Source organism: Eubalaena glacialis, chromosome 18, assembly GCF_028564815.1.
Source record: "Eubalaena glacialis isolate mEubGla1 chromosome 18, mEubGla1.1.hap2.+ XY, whole genome shotgun sequence".
Taxonomy (NCBI): Eukaryota; Metazoa; Chordata; class Mammalia; order Artiodactyla; family Balaenidae; genus Eubalaena; species Eubalaena glacialis.
Genome location: NC_083733.1, coordinates 555,497 through 579,358, shown reverse-complemented (window position 1 = coordinate 579,358; position 23,862 = coordinate 555,497). Strand labels below are relative to the sequence as shown.

Here is a 23,862-nt window from a genome sequence, read left to right as displayed (position 1 = left end):
GGACCACCAGGCAAGTCCCCATATGGTAGTTCTATTTTTAATTTTTTGAGGAACCTCCATATTGGTTCTATAGGGGCTGCACCAATTTACATTCCCACCAACAGTGTAGGAGGGCTCCCTTTTCTCCACGTCCTCACCAACACTTGTTAGTTGTCTTTTTGATAACAGCCACTCTGACAGGTGTGAGATGATATCTCACTGTGGTTTTGATTGGCATTTCCCTGATGATTAGTGATGACGGGCACCTTTTCATGTTATCTGTTCATGATTCATTATATTCTTTGGGAAAATGTCTACTCAGGTCCCTTCCCATTTTTTTATTTGGGTTATCTGGCTTTTTGCTATTGAGTTGTATGAGCTCTTTTTTGTATTTTGGATATTAACTCCTTATCAGATACATGGTTTACAAGTATTTTCTCCCAACTCCATAGGTTTTCTGTTCACTTTGGTAATGGTTTTGTTAATCGAATTATTAATATAAATTCACTAACATCTAGAACGAACTTGACGTTTACATTTTACATCCCAAAGAGTAGTTTTCGTTATGTAATCAGTTTGTAACATTTGCAAGAGAGGCCCATGGGAATGAAACCTACCAGCACCGCCTCACCCACACCACAGTTCTACCTACCTGGGCCCCCAGCGCACACGGGCCTCTGGGCGAGGAAACTGGCGTGCTCTCCCCTGTGAGGGGGGCCAGGAGAGCCTTTTCTCCCCTTTGATGCAGTGACAATACCAGGAGAATCTATTCAGCAGACAGTATCAACAATTAACAATGAGGGCTTACTTCTCTGAATTACATGCTAGGCTTCCAAGTCAAACTGTGAATTTATTTCAAGGGAAAAAAGTCATGCGCGCTGAGTCTCATCTATGTGACTATCACCTCTAAATCTTATTAGGTGACAAGTTAGTTATATTTACAGCAGTAAAGCTACAGTTTAGGAAATGTAGCCACTAACGAAAGATATTATTTATGTGGGAAGTTTAGAAAGTACCCTAGCTTTTGATGAGGACACAGGTCCTCGTTCCAACTCTCAAGTGGCTGCCCTGTAAACAGAGGTGTGGGCTGGAGTTAAACACCCAGACACCAGGCCACGCAGGAAATAAACTCATCAACATTAGTCTGTTTGCTACAAATCTCTCCGCCTCCTTTTAGAGGCCCACAACCCACTTCCAGCCTCCCCTAAGAGGGACGCGGTGAAGCTCGGCCCCCCAGTCGTAGATACCTGGCACCTCTGCAGCTGTTATTTACTGCTCTCAGGACTGCAACCTGCAAGCAACTCAGAAACAGCAGAGTCTGAGAGTGAAGGGAGCACAGACTGTTTCTCTTCTTAAACCAACAGCCCACTTGCAAACACCTGGAAACCAAGGAGCCTTCGCCCATTAATCTTAAGTTATTTTTACAGAACCCTCTTAGCTCTCAAAACCATCCCTGAACAAAGAAACAGTACCAGGCCAGCCTCGGGGAGGGTGAGAAAAGGCCAGAGAGTAGCGCAGCCACTTGGGTCCCTGCCCCATCCCCGATCCCCCATCCCGGTGGTAATGGGGCAGCCATCAAACACTGCAGTCAGGGTCACAAAAACAACTATAGCAACTTGTTCTCTCCCTCAGGTGCAGGACAGTTGTCAGCCGGTGAAATGCTTTAATGTTATGGAGGGGTGGTAACAAAGGGACTTGGGAGAGCTTCGAGCGTTTAAGTGAGAGTGAACGTTCAAAGCCAAGCACCACACAGCCAAGCGGCCCAAAACATCCACTTCTGCTCTCCGTTTATCTCTCCATCTGCAATTAGACTGCATGCAATTCGGGGTCCTGACTGTACTGCTGGCCCAGTAAAGCCTACAGAGACCATCCCCCGCTGAAGGCTCCAGGGCCAGACGCCCTGAGCGTAACTGCTGCCGCCCACAGTCCGACCAAAGGACAAAGTCCTCGTGACACAGCACATGACAAGCATGCAGTGACAAAGCAGGACAGAGGCTCCGTTCTGATGGCCTGAAGCAAACCGCACCTACTCTCACTCGAGCAGGCACCGGCGCAGCTTCACTGGAGCTCCAGGCACACAGGGCTCTGTATCTCCTGCCAGGTGCCACTCCTTCCTCAGCCTAGAGCCTAACTTTTAAGATCCGTCTTTCAGGCAAATTCTGACTAGGTATCTGATCATACATGCACAACATGTGCGTAGAACTATGGGAAATACAAAACAGACTGGCGTGCAAGAAAAGCCTAAGGTATCGTGGCCTTTCTCCTCTCCACCCACCCGCCTTCACGCCTTCACCGCAGGCTGCTTCTCCAGCTTCAAGTTCTCTAGCCCCTCCTACCCAGACTCAGAGCTACTCTCCTTGGGCTGCAGTTTAACTGTCTGGGAATAAGACGTGTAGGAGCCAATCACAGGCTCCTGGGGAGCTGCCCACTCCTCCCTGCAGGGGACAAGCACCAGAGACTGGGGCGCCTGGGTCTGTCACAGCTCCACAAGGCAGGGGACCTTTTATATAACTGGCCATCCCTCTCAGCTGACCCTCAAGTATTTACATCAACACTTGTCAGCAGGGACTTCCCAGGTGGCACAGTGGATAAGACTCCGCGCTCCCAATGCAGGGGGCCCGGGTTCAATCCCTGGTCAGGGAACTAGATCCCACATGCATGCCGCAACTAAGAGTCCGCATGCCAGAGCTGAGGAGCCCGCCTGCCACAACTAAGAAGCCCTGGAGCTACAACTGAGGAACCCGCCTGCCACAACTAAGACCCGGTGCAACCAAATAAAAGTCTTCGCATCTTGTCCAGGCAGCCCACTCTCAAGATCCCCAGGTGCTCTGAGGGCGGCCTCGATGGGAGGCCCTCCCAGCCTCGCCTCAGGCCAGGCTCCGGCAGACACACTTCGCTCCTCAGTCACTTCCCTGGGACGGCATCTCTGCCAGTCATTCGAAGTCAGGCATCATTCCTACAACAAAATCTCAATCCCATCACCCATTTCTACTGCTCATCATACATTTCCCTAGAAAATGGTGTTCCCACTTCCTGTAACAGTTTCCACTGAGACCTTTCTAAACCAGACATCATCCAAAAGCAGAGGATGGCGGGGCTGAAAGAACAGGCCAGAAGACAAGGCAGGGGCCCCTCATGAGCAGTGGCCGCCCTGGCTGGCGCTCACGCCCTCCACCCGAGCCCTAGACGCCACCCCTCTCCTGGCAGCCCAGATTCAGGCATCGCCAGGCCCTGGCCTTCTGCTGGCACCAGCAGACCCCACGCACGGCCTCTGCCGTCCCTCAGCAGGCCATGGCCAGGGCCCTCATCCTAAGTCCCACACACTTGGGCTGTACTCCGTTTCCCTGGCTTCATCTGCTACCATCTCCTTTCATGGGCTCCGTGTTCAAACAGGCCAAGCTGACATTCTCACGTTACAACCCGCCCTCCTGGCCCTTGTCCAGAGCCTTCCGGCCTGACCCTGCCCTCTGCACGCCCACCGACGCCCACCATGCTTCCAGAGCACTTCCTGCATCACCCCCCAGACCCGGAGCCAGAAATGCCCTCGCCCCTGCGTGCAGTTCCTGCCCCACATCTTGCCCTCATCTTTGCGCTTCCCCCACACAGCCCTGCACACAGTGAGCAACCAACAAACATCTGACCAAATCCGTGGGACGTGGGGAAAGCTGTCTGTTTAGTCTTAGAAGCCCCTCCCTAAAGCATGTTACGCATTCCAGTCACAAAAAGACACCAAACTGTTCTCCCCGTATACAGCAGGCCACATTCAGGAAAGCAGTCAGAGAAACCAGAAGTCAGCTACACAACTGCCTATACACAGTTGCTTTACAACTGTGCCAAATGGGTGAATGGTTACAAAGACAGAAAAAACAAAGACTGTACTCTTCACAACTGCCAAGGTCATGAAAAACAAGGAAAAGACCGAAAAACTGTTACAGATAGGAGGAGACCAAGGAGACAGGCAACTAAATGCCATGTGAAATCTAATGCCATAGTGAAATCTAAACGAATCTGGGATTCAATTAGCAGTATAACGCATCAATGCTAGTTTTTTTTTTTTTAATTTTCAGCCACGTTGGGTCATCATTGCTGTGCATGGGCTTTCTCATTGCTGTGGCTTCTCTTGTTGCAGAGCATAGGCTCTAGGTGCATGGGCTTCAGTACTTGCGGCTCGCAGCCTCAGTATTTGTGGCTCGAGGGCTCTAGAGCACAGGCTCAGTAGTTGTGGCGCACGGGCTTAGTTGCTCCGCGGCATGTGGGATCCTCCCGGACCAGGGCTCAAACCTGTGTCCCCTGCACTGGCAGGCGGATTCTTAGCCACTGCGCCACCTGGGAAGTCCCAATGCTAATTTCTTAGTTTGGCCAACCTTACCACTGCTACGTAAAATGTTAACCTTAGAGGACCTCGGTAAAGAATATAATGGAACTCTCTGTACTACTTTTGCAACTTTGCTGTATATCTAAAATTATTCCAAAATAAAAATTTATTTAAAACAAGACCTTGGGACCTCCCCGGCAGTCCAAAGGTAAAGACTCCACAGTTCCACTTCAGGGGGCGTGGGTTCAATCCCTGGTCAGGGAACTAAGTTCCCCCATGCCATGCGGCGCAGCCAAAAAAAATTAAATTAAAAATAAAAATTAAAAAGAATATAATAAAAATTAAAAAATAAAACAAAACCTTGTCCAGGACATGTGTTTCCACCATATCCACTAATCCCCTATCAATGCCAAATTATGCTGGCTGATGGACAGCACTGAGTCTCTCCAAGAGCCAAAACAGTTCTGGGGAACCAAGGCCAAGCGCCAGAGCCTGCTGCACACTGACCTGGCCCAACCTCACGTGTTACAACAGCACCGTGGACTCCCGGTGTGGTTGGCAGAATAACGTCCCCAAGGGGTCCACGTCCTAACCCCTGGAGCCTCTAGATATCTCAGGCTACTCATCAGCAGACAGGGGATGAGTCTGCATCATCCAGGCGAACCCCACAGAATCACAAGGGTGTTTAACAGTGGAAGATGGAGGCCGAAGAGAGTCAGAAGAGAGCTACGTTCTTAGCTGTACTTTTAATTCTTTAATTTTATATGAAGGTTTATATAACACTAATGAACGTACCCACTAAGGTAACAGAATGAAGATATTGACCTGTGATAAGTTTCAATGAGTTATGAAAAGTAACAGTTTAAATAAACGTGCTGTGTTTTAAAAACAAAACAAAACAAAACAAAACCACCTCGGAAGAAGGTCAGAGAGACACAAGGTTGCTGGCTTCAAACATGGAGGAAGGGGCCATGTGAACAGCCTCCAAAAGATGGAAGCGGCAAGGAAATGAAGTCTCCGTGAAGCCTTCAGAAGGAACCAGCCCTGCCGACACCTTGCCTTCAGCCTAGCACGATCCATGCCAAGCTTCTAAACTGCAGGACTGTAAATAAGAAAAAATCTGTATTGTTGTAAGCCTTTAAATTTCTGGTCATTTGTTATAGCAGCCATAGAAAACAGTGACAGCACTGAAATATAAAAACCACAAGGGTTTCTCCAGATTGTGAGAGCATGTCTTCCTTCCAACCTTCACACCCTCCTGTGGTACCTCTTCAAATCCTCCATCTCCCTTCTGTTTCCCATCTCCCTCTAGACAACATATTTGGAGCCTAGAAGAAAACTATCAAGGCGAGGAAAACGAGATGCTGTGGGTTAAATTCTAAGAGATTCCCTCCCCAGTGTTCTAAAACTTCATTGTGCCCTTAGTCTTTGCTTAAATATCTTTTTTTTTTAAAGATTAGAGTTATTGCTTAAACAGTCTTCTTTAAAAAGTTAGTCATCTGACGAGAACCCAGGTTCAGCAGAATCAGATCTGATCACTTCACCAAAGAAAAACAAAGTTCACATGTAAATCTCGTTAAGGTTATATCTGCTGAAAACTACTTCAGCTGTGAGTGAAAGCACATATCACTTTTCTAAGCTTCATACTAAAAGATAAGAGACACAATTCAAAGATCACCTTTCCCAAGTATTTAGGGAAAATTTTTCCCATAAGAAAACATTCTGAGCTTTAGCATATTTAATATATTAACCTCTAGACTAAAACACTTCAAATTCCAGATGGACTCTTCTCAAAGTAATAGAAATACCTATGTAGGTAAGCTAAAGCTAAACGGAAAAAATCATACACCTCGGCAAAGAAAGAATTCACAAAGTCTAAAAATTCTTTGAAATCAGAATCACCTGAGGGCTATAGTTTCAGACCCCTAAAGACTGGCTTTTCGGGACTTCCCTGGTGGCACAGTAGTTAAGAATCTGCCTGCCAATGCAGGGGACATGGGTTTGAGTCCTGGTCCGGGAAGATCCCACATGCTGTGGAGCAACTAAGCCCATGCGTCACAACTACTGAGCCTGCGCTCTAGAGCCCACGAGCCACAACTACTAAAGCCCGCGCGCCTAGAGGCCGTGCTCCGCAACAAGAGAAGCCACCACAATGAGAAGCCCACGCACCACAACGAAGAGTAGCCCCCGCTCGCCACAACTAGAGAAAGCCCGCGCGCAGCAACGAAGACCCAACGCAGCCAAAAATAAAGTTATTAAAAAAAAAAAAAGACTGGCTTTTCTCCTCTGTAAGCATCCAAAAAGGCAAGATTTCTTATAGTGTTCTGCACATCCTTTAATTAGTCAAGTGTTTTAGTAATTTTTTTTTAAAGTTAATTCCTTCAAGAGTGCTGCTTTGGGGTTTTGTTGTTTTTTATTTTTACTTCCTGTTTTACAGGATGTAAAACCGCATTTAGAAACATGGTACATACCAGCAAGGCTTAACTTCTTAAGAGTAATAAGGTTCTCTGCTTTTCTCATGCTCTCTATTTTAGATAAGTTTACACAGTACAGCCATAATATTCTCAAGTCTACATTATCACCGAGAATTAAATGAAAATCTTTTTTATTTTCCTGGATATGAATGCAGTTAAAAAAAAAAAACAAAAAACCCACTATTCATAACTTTAGCCCAAACCTTATGAACAAAGCACCTTCCTGAAATGTTCTCATTATTTAGAAACGTTCATTATTCCAGGACATTCGCATTCTGGGTCTGAAAACTGCCACTGGAAGGGGGAGAGGAAGGGACACTACTAATGAGCTGAGAAAAGTCTATTTGCTGCATTTTAGATGAAAAGTCATGTCTGATATCACAAAGTTATTAAGCATTTACAAGTTAAATTTCAATCCCAGCCATTCTTAAAGGTCACATTTTTTTTTAGTTAAACAGGTAACTGAAGAAGGGGGGATTTTATGAATTTTATTTAACCCTGACAAAATACTTTTCTTTGACCTAAGTGATCAAAAATGTTTTAAGTTGAGCAAAGGCCAACATTCTTATTTTGTGAAGAGGTGCACACTGGTTTCTTTGCAAGTGGAAAAAGAGCACCTACAGATTTTCAGGATAATAAATAATTCACTGCACAGATGCCAAAGGCAGGACTGGACACGTGGGTCTCGCCCTCAGCCAGTAGCAAGGACGCTCTAACTCAGACAGCACCGCTCCCAACGGCCACCTACCTCCATCCTGGCTGCGGAGGGGGCATCACAGAAGGATTTTCAGTCCTTTCAGCCTTGGAAAAATCTGAGCTATATTAATAAGCCAGACTTCTATTTTCATATTGAAAACCCACTTAACTCTTTATTCAAAGGACCAGAGTTTGAACTGCAGGATTTCTCAAGTTCTAGAATGATGTCTTTAAACGTTTTCAACAACCACCAATTCCCCTCACTCCTTACCACCTAAAATGTTAAAACCACACAAATCTACTGTTATCCAAACCAAGAACTCAAGTCTTTATCACCCAAATTATACCCACGATTAGGCTTTTCAATAACAACCTTTTCCCAAATATATGTTTCATTTTTTAAATTTTAGAAAACAGAAACATAAGGGGGAAAAAAATAACACACAAATCCATTTTGGTATATTCCCCCCCAAAGAGATTTTTTTTTTTTTCTTCATTAAAATGCCAAAACTAGGGACTTCCTTGGGGGCGCAGTGGTTAAGAATCCACCTACCAACGCAGGGGACCCGGGTTTGATCCCTGGTCCAGGAAGATCCCACGTGCCGCGGAGCAACTAAGCCCATGTGCCACAACTACTGAGCCTGCACTCTAGAGCCCGCGAGCCACAACTACTGAGCCCACGTGCCACAACTACTGAAGCCTGTGTGCCTAGAGCCCGTGCTCCGCAACAAGAGAAACAACCATAAAGAGAAGTCCGCGCACCGCAATGAAGAGTAGCCCCCGCTCTCCCCAACGTAAAGCCCACGCACAGCAACGAAGACCCAATGCAGCCAAAAATAAATAAATAAAAATAAATAAATAAATAAATAAATAAATAAATATTTAAAGTGCCAAAACTGGGCAGGGGTGAGGCAAAAATGTTAAGGGGCCCGCCTCCATTCTGGAGAATTTATATTGCTTTGGCCTTTTTTATTACAACCGCTTAGGAAATAAAAAACATAAATCAGAAAATGCTAAACCTTTCAAAGGACTCCACACTGTTCACATGACACGCGGCCAGAGGTGCTTGAAGTTCTCATCACCACGAGCTGCCGCAGCAAACTACACTTGGCGAGCCTCTGACTGTGGCCCCCACACGGCAGTCCTACTAAAGCTGCTTTCACAGAAAGCATTCTTCTTCTTCCACAAAGACAACCATTCGTTTAATTATTTCCTTTCTCTCTCGTCCTGTGCCAATTTTAAAAGCCATGCCCCACACCTTTCGCAAGTAAACTTGTAATAACAACAAATAGGAAAATGGCTAAAATGTACATAGCGTAATTCCTAGTCAATCAAATAAATGTTCATGATCCTAAGTATGTCCTTTCAAAATTTCTCAAACACTTGCATACATTGCCTTTAAACAATTCAACAAATACTTCCTGAGCCAATTCTAAGCCCAGGGTCATGCCTAGGCTGGGCCCTGGGTGACAAAGAGCCCGTGCCTCTCTTCATTCAGCTTAGAGCCCTGCGATCACACATTTGATCAACTGTGTTGATGGGGGGGGGGGGGCCGGCGGTGAGTGAGGATTTGCAAGGGAGACAACGATGGACATTCAGCAAGACCCTGGTCCAGGCAGAGGGTCACCTAGGAAATGAAAGGCCAATGGAACCGGAGCATGAGGAGTTGAGAGGACTTGAGTGAAGGACATGGGGTGGGGGGGGGGGGGTCACACAATCAGGGTTAGGCCAGTTAATAATCCTTTGGGACACTTTCATAAAAATAATACTTGTAGTTCTAACACATATACAAAACACTATTTGGTTGAAAGGTGAATTTAAAGAAAATTTTAAATATGGGGAGGGAGGAGCGGGAGTTAAACAAAGAACACTAACAAAAACATACACTTACGTACACAGCTGAGGCTGACTCTGGCTTAAAAGATATCAAGAATAAGATGCATCAAACAACAAAAAAAAGAACCGCTTAGAAACAGAAACATCTCTATAAGAATTAACAGAGAGTTGTTGAAGTGGATCATTTCCTAAGCCTTTTTAAAAAGGCTTTCTATACCGATTATCTCTTAACTGCCAGCGTTCCAGGTTCTGGGGATTGACGCCATCTTTCACAGAGTTTAAGATAAAACTGAAAAAGTTGAATTGCACAGAAATTCCATTTGAAATTCAAATTAACGGAACACACATGAAAACATTTCAAGACAATAACTTTTGTGTTCATTCGATTTTTTTGTATAAAGTTTATCAAACAGGCCAAACTCAGTTCCCACAGAGCACTGACTGAACAGCAATAGTGAACTGACCCAGCACACAGCCAGGCAAGCAGTGCAGCGTCATTTGCACCTATTAACTAGCAAGTATCTTGTTATTCAAGGAAGCTCATCCATTATACTTACATTTGAGAGATGAAGGGACTTACATGGACTAATGGACAGATCAAAACACTTATTTTGGCAACAAATGCAGACCATGCTCTGAACCAGCATTTACTGACGCTCTCTAATTATGTTATTTAGTTGATGATGGGCTCATTGCCATCCTATGCAAAGTAACTCTCCTCTCATATTGGATGAAACGTAACCTTACTGTGTCAAATGTACTTAAAAACTCAAGGCACGCAACGTAACGCCTCTTGAAAAATACTCTCCAGTACAAATAGCACAGCTTCTTTAACTCTATTTGTAGAAAGTTCTACTTGTCACTGTATCAACACTGTAATTAGAGCTAAGATGACAGCCACTAGTCACAAGCAGCCCATCTGGTTTGGAGAGATGAAAGGCCTGCTGTGCAGTGTGATTATCATGGCTGGCCCACAGCACGCCCAGAGGAAAACATCCAACAGTGGCAGCACAAAGGTACAACTGCAAAGGAGGAATTCAAGACTATGTGACACCTTTAAAAACAAACTTCTGGTAAATTTTGTTATGTATATTTTCCCACAATAAAAAAAAACGTTTAGAAGAAAAAGATCTTTTCAAAGTTTCAAAGCTGGGTCAAATTTGGCACTATCTGTGGGTAGCTTTTTAACTAACTCAAGAGGCACACACAAAGAACAGAGGAAAATGTCACAGCAACTTGGTCTTTGTTTCCTCCGTTCAGAGAGCCAGCCTATCAAAGTCAAGCCCGCTCCTGAGCGTGACACCACAGAGGGAGGACAACAGCTGAATGGAGGGCGGGGGATGAAGGGTCACAATCTAAGTTGAGCAAGATGTGTTCCCTTTTTCCTTTCTAACTACAAAGTAATACCAGAGTACTTGTGCAATCATCCTAAAAAACACAAACAGAACTCCAGGTCTTCCAGGACAGCAACACTGAGTAAGCGCAATCAAGGTCCTAAAGGCATCAAACACAGTCTCAGGGTCTCTGATTCAGAACTATCCAAGTTATGCCATTGACTGGGTTTGCACAAACCAAAAATAGTAACTGTTTCAATGGCACTTCTTCTACAAGCAGTATCATCTTACATCTTTTGGCTGAGAGCATCTCATCACCCCCCCAATTCAACAACTGCGCGCACTCTCACTGCTCAGTGGAAAAGGAATGTTAAGGACATTGTGCAAAATCACTTCAGAATACCCTCTCACCATCTAAGAAAGCCTGAAATATGCCTTCTCTGCTGAGAAGTCCTGTTCTTGCAAACGAATATAAAACTTCTCATAACCTACAGAAACCATGAAACCTAAGCCTGCTGCATCTGAACTGTTAGCAAGAAAATGGTTTTGAAAGCACGGGGCCCTCTTAGGACAGCTTCATCTCCCAAAGCCTCTTCCAAAACTCTTCGGAAGTTTGGATACGAGACTAGCTTTCAAAATACAACAGAAGCAGAAAACCTTGATGGGACACCAGGAAAAGAGCAGCTCTCAAGAAAAATTAAGACTCCCCCCAAAACGGCAGAGATAACAAGATTCAACACAATCCCTCTTTGAAAGGGGACTGAATCCATGTGGCAGGGCCAACCCTACATACATACATACATACATATACACACACACACACACGCACGCACACACACACATACACACTCGCTCTCACAGCTACCGCCCTGCCAGGGGATGATGAAATGAGGAACGGAAATTAACATCTCAGGCAACGTCTCACATTGTTCCTTGAGGCCAAGGGCTGCTGTTGCAGCCGCCGCCGCCTCTTCCCTCCCACCCGCCCCCCAGTCCCGCCTACCCCCCGAAACACCCCCGCACCGCTGCCCCGCATTCCTGCCCCTCCGCGGGCCCACGCGCCTCCTGCGGCCCCAGCGCCCCCTCTCCCTCCAGGGCCCCGGCTCGCCCTCCCCCTCCGGCTTGGAGCCCGAAGCCGCCTGCTCCCATTTCAAAACAGCGATAATAATAGGACGCTGGGAATAACAACTACAGCCTACACCGCGAAGGCGCCCCTCCCGCGGGTCAGAGGTCGGCGCCCCACTCCCCAGGTGCCCGGGGCCCTCCACAGCCCACGGCCGGCCTCTCAAGGCTGCCCGGGCCCCCCAGGCCCGCCCGGAGCCCCCAGCGGCCCGCCGTCTGCCCCTCACTGCTGCCCCGGGACCCCAAGGTCCCCACGCCCACCCAGAGCGCCCCGTCGGCCCCTCCGGCTCCCCAGGCTCACCCAGAACCCACCCTCAGCCCCCTGTCGGCCCCCCAGGCCTGCCCGGAGCCCCTGTCGGCTCCTCAGGCCCCTCGAAGACCCCCGTCGACCCCCGCCCGTCCAGAGCCCTCCCTCTGCCCCTCAAGGCTATCCCAGGACCCCGGTAGGGCCCCCAGGGCCCGAGGCCAACCCGGAGCCCCCCGTCGGCCCTCTGGGCCCCCCAGGCCCACCCAGAGCCCACCCTCAGCCCCTGTCTGCCCCCCAGTCCAGCCTGAAGCCCCCCGTCTGCCCCCGGCCCCCAAGCCCGTCCGAAGCCCGCCGTCGTCCCTCCCGGCTACCCCCCAGGCCCTCACGCCCTCAGGCCCACCCGTATCCCCCCCCCCCACCAAAGCCCGCCCGGAGGCCCCGGAGGCCCGTCACGGCTGCCCCGGACCCCGGCTCCCAGGCCCGCCGAAGCCCGCTGCGCTGCTCCGCCCGGCGCGGAAGGCCTGCAGGCCGCAAGGCCGCCCCACGCCCCGCACTCGCCCCGACCCCCGCGCGGCCGCGGCTCTCACCGGCTCCGGCTTCGGCTCCGGCCCAGGGCTCAGCGGCGGCGCGCGGGCGAGGCCATGCAGCCCCGGGCCGTCCCCGGCCCGCGGCCCGAGCGGGAAGGCGGCGCGGGCTCCGAGCGCCGGTGCGGCGGCGAGGCGGGCAGAGGCGAGCCCGCCCTCGGCCTGCGCCGCGGCGGTCGGGCGCTCACTGAGGGGGCGTCGGGCCGCGCGCTCGGCCGCGCCTCCCCGCCTGGGGCCCTCGCTCCATCGCGCTCCGGCTCGGGCGGCCTCTGGCTCCGGGACCCGGCGGCGGCTGCGGCGGCGCGGGCCGCATGAGACGTTACCTCCCATTGGCCCGCCGTATCCGCCACCGCCATTGGCCCGCCGCCGTCGGGCACAGGGCTGCGCACGTCACGGCGTCGGGAAGGAAGTGCGCGCGGGGCCACGGGGGACGGCGAGATTGACAGCTTCTAGCACAGGCCGGGGCGGGACCAGAAGCACGTCCCGGGACGGATTGGGCAAGGTCTTGCGTCCAGGCGCACGGGACGCTGGGGTAGCGAGCAGCTGGATTGGCTACCTGCGTCGCGGAGGGGGCGGGTCTTTTGTTCTCGGACGTGACGATTGGCCTTCCCAAGTGCCGGAAGCGGCGAGGGCAACGGTCGGGAGCGGTTCTGGGCGGAAGGCTCTGGAAGGCGCGGTGTTGCGGTGCGGCCGCGGCGCCAGGTGGTCCGGAGGCGCGCCCGCGAGGACAGGGCCCGGGGCTGGGGCCATCGGTGCTCTGTCCGCTCACAGCGAGTCCGTCCTGTGTTGGCTGCACCTGCCGCTGGCCAAGGGGTGCTGGACCAACCGTCCGCCAACCGAGTCAGCTCTCAGACCTGCTTCTTTATAGGAAACTAAGATCCGCAAGCCGCGCGGCGCGGCCTAAAAAACAAAAAGAAAAACACTGATCTCAACCAAATAGAGAATTTAAAGTAGGAAATACGAAAAAGGAGGCAATTTGCCTTGAAATAATCTGAAAACATACTAAGGCAGAAGCAAAGCGAAGTTCCACAGAAGCAGAACCTATGGGTAAAAATATACAGTAGAGAAAAGGAAAGAATTAAGCCATTGAATACATTAATTCACAAATGTTTACTGAGTGTCTGCTATGGGCCAGGCACTGAGAACGACCAGGAACAGCAGGTAGTTCATCAAATAGCCATACAATTATCTAATTACAGGCTGTGATAAGTGCTTTGAAAGAGAAGTATAGGGAGTTAAGAATACTGAGTGAAAATCAGGTCTTGTCTGGGGAGTGGCTTGCAGGTTTCCCTACTTAAGTATTGACACTCAAGGTGCTGACAGAAGGTTAAAGAAGAACTACCAAGTAAGATGTGGTGGAGAACATCCAGTGAGGCCGCCCCAGCCACATGTGACAAGTCCAGGTTGACGTGGGCTGTGAATATAAAATACTGGATTTGGAAGACTTAGTACTAAGAAGAAAAGAATGTAAAATGTAAAAAAGTAAATTTTTTGTATTTACAACATGTGGAAATGATAGTATTTGAGACAGTTGCATTAAATAAAATATAGTGTTGAAATTAATTTTACCTGTTTCTTTTTTCTTTTTAATTGTGGCCACTGGGAAATTTTAAATCATACCCTGGCTGCATTCTATTTCTGTTGGACAGCCCTGGGCAAAGGGGCAGCCTAACCCGTGTCCTTAAGGTAGAGAGAGGGACAGCACCTCTCCTCCCGTGGTGTCTGGAGAGATAGCACTCATTGGTTCAAAACACATTGAGGGCTTTTAAGTGCCTACTGTGTACCTGGCACCATTCTAAGGCCTGTATTAAATGTGGAGAAATGAGGGCTGGGGAAGGACTCAGATAAGATGACCTTTGAGCTGAATCACAGAGTGAGGAAGCAAGGCAAGTGGATTGAGAAAGAGCACCCCAGGAGGGGGCAGGAAGGAGCCCCGACAAGCACAGAGCAAAGTTGGAGCAAATGAGATGAGGGAAGTGGCTGGTGAGGGTCCCAGTTCAGAGTTGGGATTTCACTCTGAATGAAAAGTAAGCCACAGCAGGTCCCAAGGAGGTGAAGGGACCCACTGTTGAAAGGGTCGCCGGACTTCCCTGTGGTCCAGTGGGTAAGGCTCCGCGCTCCCAATGCAGGGGTCCGGGTTCCATCTCTGGTCAGGGAACTGTATCCTGCATGCCGCAACCAAGACGCCCACGTGCTGCAACGAAGATCCTGCGGGCCACAACTAAGACCTGGCGCAGCCAAAGAAAGAGAGAAAGAGTCTCTCTGGAGATGATGGGACAACAGAGGAGCTGGCAAGAGGTGGCAGTGACGTCTGGACTGGTGAGACAGTGTGATCTGGCATGTGTTTTGAAGATAGAGTAGGCGGGATTTTCTGGGCTGTAAGAGAAAGAGAGGTGTCTGGGATGGAATCGACATTGGCTGGAAAGACGAGGCGGGGGAGAGCTTAGTTTTGCACAGTTAAGTCTGAGATGCTTTGGCCTCCTTGTGGGGCTCTAGGGGGACAGCAGCAGAGAGGTGGCCAGGGCCTGCAAGGCGTCCGGGCACAGGGGTGTGTCTTAGCCTGCAAGCGGCCCCTGCAGTGAAGGGCTCAGGAGCAGCGCTGCTGAAACAGTGTGAACAGGATAGGAGGCCAGCAGGGAAGCTCGCATAGTGGTTCCAGAGAAAAGAGACACGAAGAATGACAGGGACCTAGTGAAGGCGGACGATGGCAGGGTGGTGGGGCAGGGGTCAGGGGCCAACTGCCTGCTGGGCCAGAGCCAGCATTGCCACGTCTTTCAGTTTTTTATTGGAAATTAAATTTTTATTGGACATTTCAACAAAAGGAATTAATTTGCCAAACATCGTGTGGCCAAGCAAAACATTAGATCTACAAATTCCTGATCTTGATCCCTAAAGGGTAGTTCTCCAGCCCTTGCCTGGGAAGCCTGCTTTCCTTAATGCAGTTACCTGCGCGCACCCCAAGACTCTGACTCGGAAGCTCTGGAGTGAAACCCAGAGCGTGCACCCACGTAGTCCAGGGGCCATCCTCCGCCTCCAGAGCGTCCCCCAGCCCAGTCAGGAAGGCCTGGCCCCGACAGTGCCTGTGCTTGGACATCTTCTCTGATACCGCTCCTCGACTGGGTTCATCACAGCCCATCCGCACCCCACCCAGAGCTCCTGGATTCATCTTGCAAACACTCGTACAGGGCCTACTGCTTGCCAGGCAATGACCTGGGAGCTGTGGATTTAGCCGTGAACAAAACCAGGTTCCTGCCAAAGGCACTCACGCTCCAGCATGTCTGTGTCCCTGGAACCAAAAGGAGCTGATTGTTGACCAGACACAAGCCATTCATGGCTCCAGAAAGGCCCAGTGATGCTGGATGCCCTCCCGGACTAGAAATGATGCGTCCTACCTAGTCCTCCCCTGGGCGATGGCACAGAGCACCTCTCCACGCTCCCCTGCCCGCCCACACCCCTGTGCCGTAGCCTGGGAGAGCCACGGGGCTGCTGCACCTGCTGGTCTCCTCTCTCCCTTGCCGAGTGGCCAGAGCAGGCCCACAGTCTGGCGCCTCCCTTCTTTCTCTTCCCTGCGGCCATGTGATAAGAACTGAAATCTGGGTTTGGGCCCAGCTGGCCCAGCCTCAGCCCTGTGCTCGACCCCAGCTTGCCAGCGTTCTCAGCATTAGAATTTGGAACCCAAGCTCATTTCACAGTAAACTATTACGCGTTTTGCTTTCCAGTTACCATAGCTCTGTGGTGTGTTTTCCCCAAAACCTCAAGAGGAGGAGGAACTGTGGCAGAAAGCCGTATTCAGATATTCCTGGGGCCCATGACATTGGGACCACCAGAACCACCCTCCAATTTTTAAAGCTCTGTACCCAGTACTTTTCCTGTAGTCCCACCTGTTTTGATGTCATGTTAGAGTCAAAATGTCATGATGTATTCTTTTCTTTAATGAATTCATCACAAATCCGACTAGGAAGCTTAAGAGTAAAAATGTCTTCCTAAGACTTTTTTCCTAGAAAGGCTGTCCCACACTTGCACAATGTGTTTTACGTGATGAATTTCAGGCTGCAGAAGGCAGGGGCCTTGCTCAGCTGGGAGATGAACGTGAACTCATTCAGCAAACGATTGGATGCCTGCTGTGTGCTGGACAGTGTTACAGCCACAACAGAACATGAAAATCTCTTAACACTTTCACAGTCAGGACTTGAAGCACCGTTTTGTGATAATGTAACTGGAGTAGAATATGCCAGAAGCTTTGCTAGGCAGACACATTCAAGCAAGTGACATGACACCGCCTGCAGCCCCTCTCCTTGGATTTGTGCAAGAGCCACAGACGTCCCTTCAGGGAGGCCGTGCTCCTCGCCGTCCCTGGAAAGCAGCCCTTGGAGATACAGCTGAGCTCTGCTGGTGATGGTGGATGGGACAGCAGCCCTCTGGCTGGTACCAGTTCTGCAACTAACTACAGTGCTTATTTTCCAGGATGGTAAATTCAGGAACTTTTAGTAATGCTGAATTCAGTAAAGACTTTATATTAAAAACAAATTCCCCAAATTGTCCCTTGGTACTTGAAGTTGTCTTAGCTGGAGAAGGGCCCAAAAGGAATAAACTTTTTTTTTTTTTAATGGTCTTCTTTTTTTTTTTAATTGAAATATAGTTAATTTACAATGTTGGGTTAGTTTCAAGTGTACAGCAGAGTAATTCGGTATACGTATATATACATATACATATTCTTTTTCAGATTCTCTTCCATTAAAGGTTATTACAAGATATTTTATATACAGTAGTGTGTATGTGTTAATCCCAAACTCCTAATTTATCTCTCCCTCCCCCCCAGCCCCTTTGGTAACCGTAAGTTTGTCTTCTATGTCTAGGAGTCTTGTTTTCGTTTTGTAAATAAGTTTATTTGTATCATTTTTTAGATTTCACATATAAGTGATATCACATGATGTTTGTCTTTCTCTGTTTGACTTACTTCACTTAATATGATAATCTTAGGTCCATCCAAAGAATAATCTTGAATCTAACTTCCCTTGTTAAATGTATGATGCTCATGGGGAATTCCTGGGTGGTCCAGTGGTTAGGACTCCGCACTCTCACTGCCCAAGGCCCGGGTTCAATCCTTGATCAGGAAACTAAGACTCTGCAAGCCACGTGGTGCGGCTAAAAAAAAAAAAAAAAATGTATGACACTCATAGATAACTTTGGTAAAAAAATAATTCTAGTTGCATAAGAATTGCCATGTTTACCTTAGACCACAGCTTACAAAGCGAGGTTCAAGGGGAGGTCCCCAAGACCCTTTGTGGGTGTCAGCAAGGTAAAACTCTCTTCCTGACAATACTAGGAGGTGTCTGTTTCCCTCTGCTCCTGAGTGCACACGCATGATGCGGGACAGCGACGTCCCTCTGACAGCGGAGGAACATGCCTTCTTGTGTCTTAAACATTTCTCAGTTTTGATATGAACATGGTAAACATCAATAGACGCAACCCACATAATCAAAAAGTCTTGGGCTCTTAGTAGTAGAATCTACATATTTAAAGGCTTAGCTGGAGGCGAGGGTGGTGCAGCTGTGAACGCGCCAGGCCTGCACTGACCAAGCACCAGTCATGACAAGGTCAAGTCCCAAAGAATATAAAAACATTTTAAAATAATGCATAGGGACTTCCCTGGTGGCGCAGCGGTTAAGAATCCGCCTGCCAATGCAGGGGACACGGGTTCGAGCCCTGGTCGGGGAAGATCCCACATGCCGCGGAGCAACTAAGCCCGTGGGCCACAACTACTGAAGCCTGCGCGCCTAGAGCCTCTGCTCCATGAGAAAAGCCACCGCAATGAGAAGCCCACGCACCGCAACGAAGAGTAGCCCCCGCTCGCCACAACTAGAGAAAGCCCGCGCGCAGCAACGAAGACCCAATGCAGCCAAAAATAAATAAATAAATAAATAAAATAATGCATAATGTGTATTTAATACATGAAAGGCAAGATGACCATGACTACGGACTCTGGAGCGGGCGTGTGCTCTGTCTTTTGTAGACAAGGCCCCACAGATCCCTCTCCCACGACAGTAGTCGTTAAGAGCACACACTCCGGCACCAGACTGCTTGGGTTCAGACCCCAGCTCTGCCCCCTATTAACTGTGGCCTGGGGCAGCGCGTTCACTCAAGGCCTCGGTTTCCCCACCTGCAATGGGGGATGAGAGCACCTACCTGGCCGGATTCTCACGAAGAATAACCCACCCAGCACGGTTTGCACAACGGAGCCGACACCTGTTAACCGTGACCACAAACCTAAGGAAATGCGCACATTAGTGCTGGGAGTGTCCTTCCGTATTTGATCTCTAGAGTAACCCTGCATCAAGCTCCAGTTCTCGAATGCCCACGGGAGCGAGCAGGGTGCACAGATGCTCGGCAGCCTGGGGGCCGTGGCTGGGCTGTGGGGACGGCTGTTCTCAGAGCCCTGGGGTCCAGAGGACGGAGCTGTGTGCCACCAGATGGGCGGGCGGGAGCACAGCAAGGAGGGAGAGAGGAGGCTCGGCCCTGGAGATCACGGGGAGATGGGAAACGGTGAAGCAGCGCATAAAGATGGAGCTCGGCCCAGCCTCGGTGGCTCATGGGCTTGCACATGGCCCCGGAGCTGTCTTGCATGTCACTCATGCACCTGCCGATGGGTTTGCTGTGGAGGACGTGCCCTGCCCAGGCCCGGGCTGCAGGGCCTGGACGCCAGCCGCCCAGCTCCTGCCCTGACCTCAGCCTAAGAACCGGCCCCTGCCTGCTTCTCGGGGTCCTGGGCGGGTGCTGTGCTCGTGCACCTAACTCCCACGATATGGTAATCTGGGGACAGCGTGGCCATTCGGCGTTACAGGAATTAATACAGTTTGTCACTGAAACCCAGATTTACTTCACAACTTTAAAGGGGATTCTAAAAGGACAGCTGTGCACGTAGAAGCGCTCTGGCTGCCCCTGGGCTCCTGTGTTCGGGGCTGTGACCCCTCCCGCATCCGTGAGGTCCGGTCAGGCCAGCTTCTCCCCGTCCACCCTCAGGGTGCTTCAGTTCTTCCCTTCTGCCAGTAGAGACGGATTGTAAACACAGTCTACGGGATTTGTTCTGTTTATTCTGTTTATTAAACTGTAACCTCACATAGGATTGCCTTAGGGCCCAAGTAACAAACTGTCAAACGAAATAAAACATAAAGCAGCAGGGGTGGAGACGGCAAAACCCAAATTGCACACTGCGATCTGAGGCACCTGTGAAGCCAAAGTATCCTCCTGTCTCCAAATAATCTCCAACTTGACCTGATCAACTCTTGTGCTGTCTCCAACCAGGGCTGGCTGAAGGGGGCACAAGAGGAATTCCAGAAACACAGGACCCCTTGGGGGAAGCTGCTGGGAGATCCTGGTGCCCAGCCGCCTGTGCTGGTCTATCTTTTCAACGATCCACGGGGGAGGGGGGAGTATGTGAGCCATGGTTGAAATTCTATGTAGAAGCGGCCACCTCTTCCTCTGTCAAATCAACCCCGTCAATCACAGAGAAAAGGCAGCAGTGCCTGCACCCCGGAGCCTCGTGGCTGCTGCCGCAGCAGCCCAGCCCTCGCTTTGCACCGCATCTGCGCTGAGGCTGTCCTGTGTGCTGACCCTGTGCTCGGCCAGCCTGGCCTCCCTGGGACTGCGAGGCAAGCCAAGCAGCCAGCCACTGGGGGAAACTGGAAGCTCCCCAGGTTTCCAGGGCCTCCTGGAGACCAGCCCCTGTCACCGCACCTCCCCTCCGCCCACACAGGGTCTGCCTGCTCTCCCCTTCCCCACCTCCCATCTGTCTAGAGTCTGCTCTCCACGAAGCAGTCCAAATCATGCTTATAAAACAGAGCAATTGGGCCTGGGCTCAAAACCCTCCAGCCCCTCCAGCACAGAGGAAGGGTCCTGACCACTGGGCATTCTGGCCCTGGCCTGAGCCCAGCCCTGCCTCCCTCCCCCTCCCTCCACCCAACCCGGCCACAGAGCATCTCCCACCTGCACATTCCCAGCTTCTGCCTTCCCTTACCCTTCCCCTTCCAAAAGAGCAGATTTTATGTTATGCATATTTCACCACAATTTTTCAGATGTTCCCTTCTCTGTGGAGCCTGATCACCCCACCTCAGGGTTTGTCACTAGAACGGGAGGCTACTGAGACCAGCCATCACTTTGTTCACGGCTGTGTCCTCAGCACCCAGGACACAGCCATGCAGTAAACATCTGTCAAAGGCAATTTCAGTTTATACCACAAAAATCTCCCTTTCTCTCCAGTTCCTTCCTTCTCTGCAACTGCTTTGGAAGCCTCTCACCAATCCCCCCCCAAAACTCGCCCCCAGAAACTCCAGCCTCCTACCCCATCGCCCCATCAGCTTTGCTTTGGACCAGTAACAGCACTGGTGTGTCTTCCCCACCCTCTGCCTCTTTCATCCTTTCTTTTGAGCTATTTTTGTCCTTTGTCTTTCTGTTCTGCCCTACAGAATATCGAGAATGGGCCAGCCACCTCCGAGTTTGAGGCGACGGGACAGGAGGTCGGAGGGAGGCAGGTTTTCCTCAGTGGGCTGGCAGGAAAGGCCAGGACCTCTGCAAGCACTTGCTCGTCACTGTCTTCTCCCGTTTTGCTGTGACTGTCCAACTTCAATGTGGTTTGTGGAACATCTGCAGAGGCAGGCCCACCACTGATGTGCTGATAAATCGTTAACAGCCACAGACCTCTGAGGTCCAGAAACAGCCAGCCGGTGGCCACTCTGTGTCTTAATATGGAAAAGCACAAAGGCCTAGGACCGTCCTCCTTCTGGGAGACGGCATGCTCTGTCCAGCGGGTGAAACGGAGCCTCTCTGTGACAGCTGCTAGCTGTGTGTTATGGGCGCACAATCTGACCAGTGGCTACAGGATCCCAGAGCATCCTGTTGGCTACAGGACACGTCCAATGGGGAGCTCCCGGGAGACCAAACACAGACGAGCGAAGCCTTCCTTCTTTCCTTATCTTATCATCCCCCTAACAGGTAACCCGAGGGACCAGAGACATACCAAGCCTGTAACTTTCAGATACTGGCTATAACGTGGACATCCAGACACGATCCCTCTTTCCTGCCAGCGGGACCCAGACAAGGCTTCTGAACAGGTGCCAGGGCGTGGAGGTGAACCTCGGGTGTCTGGCTGTGGCTCCCCAGTGGCTAAAGGACCTGGACAGGCAAACCCCAATTTGAACAGACAGAAAACCCACTGCAAACTCGCACTGTAGGAAAGGGGCTGGCCCCTGACAAGGGAACGATGGGGGTGCCCACTCACTGTGACTGGATCTGGCACGCATACCGGGCTGTCTGGAGGCTCCCTTGCAGCCTCCCCCTTTGCTGTGGGCGCGCCCGTTCCAACCACAGCTCGGAGGGTGCTGGCAGCACTGTCAACTCACGCCTCTACTCCGTGAGCCCAAAGGCAAAGTCCTCTCCCCGTTTGCAAACACGAGTCCTAGGAACTCCCTCACGGTCCAGTGGTTAGGACTCAGAGCTTTCACTGCCGGGGCCCAGGTTCAATCCCCTGTCAGGGAACTAAGATCCCGCAAGCCATGTGGCTCGGCCAAAAAAAACACAAACTATGAGTCCTAAGGAAGGACTTGGGGGATGACTGTCCTCTCCCTGAACTAACCAATGTGGTGACTAGTGTGACGCTACAAAGGGCTAGGGCCACACGATGGGTAGTGAGGAACCCAGCGGATGGGCTTTACTGAGCAGGTATGAACAGCAGACATCTTCCCCAACCATCACTGTGGGCAGCAGCCTCCAGGCTGGCCCTCGATGACCCCTGCCCCCTGGGATTCATACCCTTGGGTTGTCCCTGCCACGTGGCACCACATTACGTGAGAAGCCCATGGAGTCACACGGTGAGGAGCTGCTGCCACCTGCCAGGAGCCAGGCAAGGGCGTTACCTTGGACACTTGGCAAGTTTCAAGTGACCACAACCCCAGGCGTCACCTGCACTGCAGTCTGGTGAGAGGCCAAGCACTCTGGAACCATGTGACAATAAACACTGGTTGTTCTAACTTGCTGAGTTTAGGGTAATTTGTTACACAGCAATGGATAACTGATATAATCAACAGAGCAAGTGGTTAAATTAATGAATTTGGCATGTGCTGTCCAGAACTCTGGGTGTTAACACAGACCTGCCCTTTCCAGGCCCCTCCTAAATGTCTGTCCAGAATCCCACGCCCACGTCTGGAGAACTATTGAGGAATACATAGCTACTTAGTCATGTGCGAATTCCTGGACAGGTTTTTTGCTAGTAATAATGGACTTTTCCCCTTTCAAGAACAAATCTGATATTATGAAATCTTGTTGTATGTGTGAGTAAAACCCAATTAGTGAGCCATACGAGAAGAAATCGTTTCCTAAGAAAGATGTGCAGTCCAGAAACAAAATTTACCAAAATTCAGAGGGATGATGACTTTATTCAAACATTCCACAGGGGAGTGTATTTTATAGATGACAACCTAATATTGGCCAAAGATCTAGGTATAGGCCAGGTCATTCAAAGCTGCAAGACAGCCTCAGCCCAGCAGCTCACCATTATGGGAACAGTTACAGTCATTACCTTATGCGACAGCCAAAGGGTTCCAAAGGCCAGGCCCAAGTGTGGAGTCACTATGCTTTTTTAAAAATTTTTATTGAAATATAGTTGATTTACAATGTTGTGTTAGTTTCAGGTGTACAGCAAAGTGATTCAGTTATACATACATATGTATATATATATATATTCTTTTCTATTTTTATTTTTTTAATATTTATTTATTTGGCTGCGTCGGGTCTTAGTCTTAGATGTGGCGCTCGGGCTCCAGAGCCCGCAGGCTTAGTTGCCCCGAGGCATGTGGGATCTAGTCCCCCAACCAGGGATCGAACCCCCATCCCCTGCATTGGAAGGTGGATTCTAAACCACTAGACCACCAGGAAAGTCCCTATCTATTCTTTTTTTAGATTCTTTTCCCTTATAGGCTATTACGAGTTACTGAATATAGTTCCCTGTGCTATACAGTAGTTCCTTATTGGAACTGTGATTTTTTAAAAAAAGTTTAGCACTTTAGTTGCAGCCAAGCTGCCTAATTTGCAAAGAAGCAAATAATTATTTGCTCTGATATTAATAACGAAGCTTATATCTTAAAACCAAAGATGGCCCAAAAGATCAACCTCTGTCCCAGACTGCTAAAGTGTTATTCCTATTTTACAGACAAGGGGACGGACAGATGTCCTCAGAGCAGCTTGCCTGAAGCCCCTCGGCTGACAGCTGGCAGCACAGGAGCCC

At 49.9% G+C, this 23,862-nt stretch overlaps 1 protein-coding gene across 8 annotated transcripts in view; it reads right to left on the bottom strand.

Annotated features, from left to right (window-relative positions):
- Positions 1–12,989, bottom strand: part of ANKRD11 (ankyrin repeat domain containing 11) — a 163,249-nt gene extending 150,260 nt beyond the window's left edge. For 7 of the 8 annotated variants that reach the window (XM_061172683.1, XM_061172688.1, XM_061172686.1 and 4 more), the window contains exon 1: positions 12,591–12,690. The gene's annotated coding sequence lies outside the window, so the exon portion shown is untranslated. Of the gene's footprint in view, positions 1–12,590; positions 12,691–12,910 lie in introns of those variants that run through there. The other variant, XM_061172687.1, reaches the window with a different exon arrangement.
- Between the last annotated feature and the right edge of the window lie 10,873 nt (positions 12,990–23,862).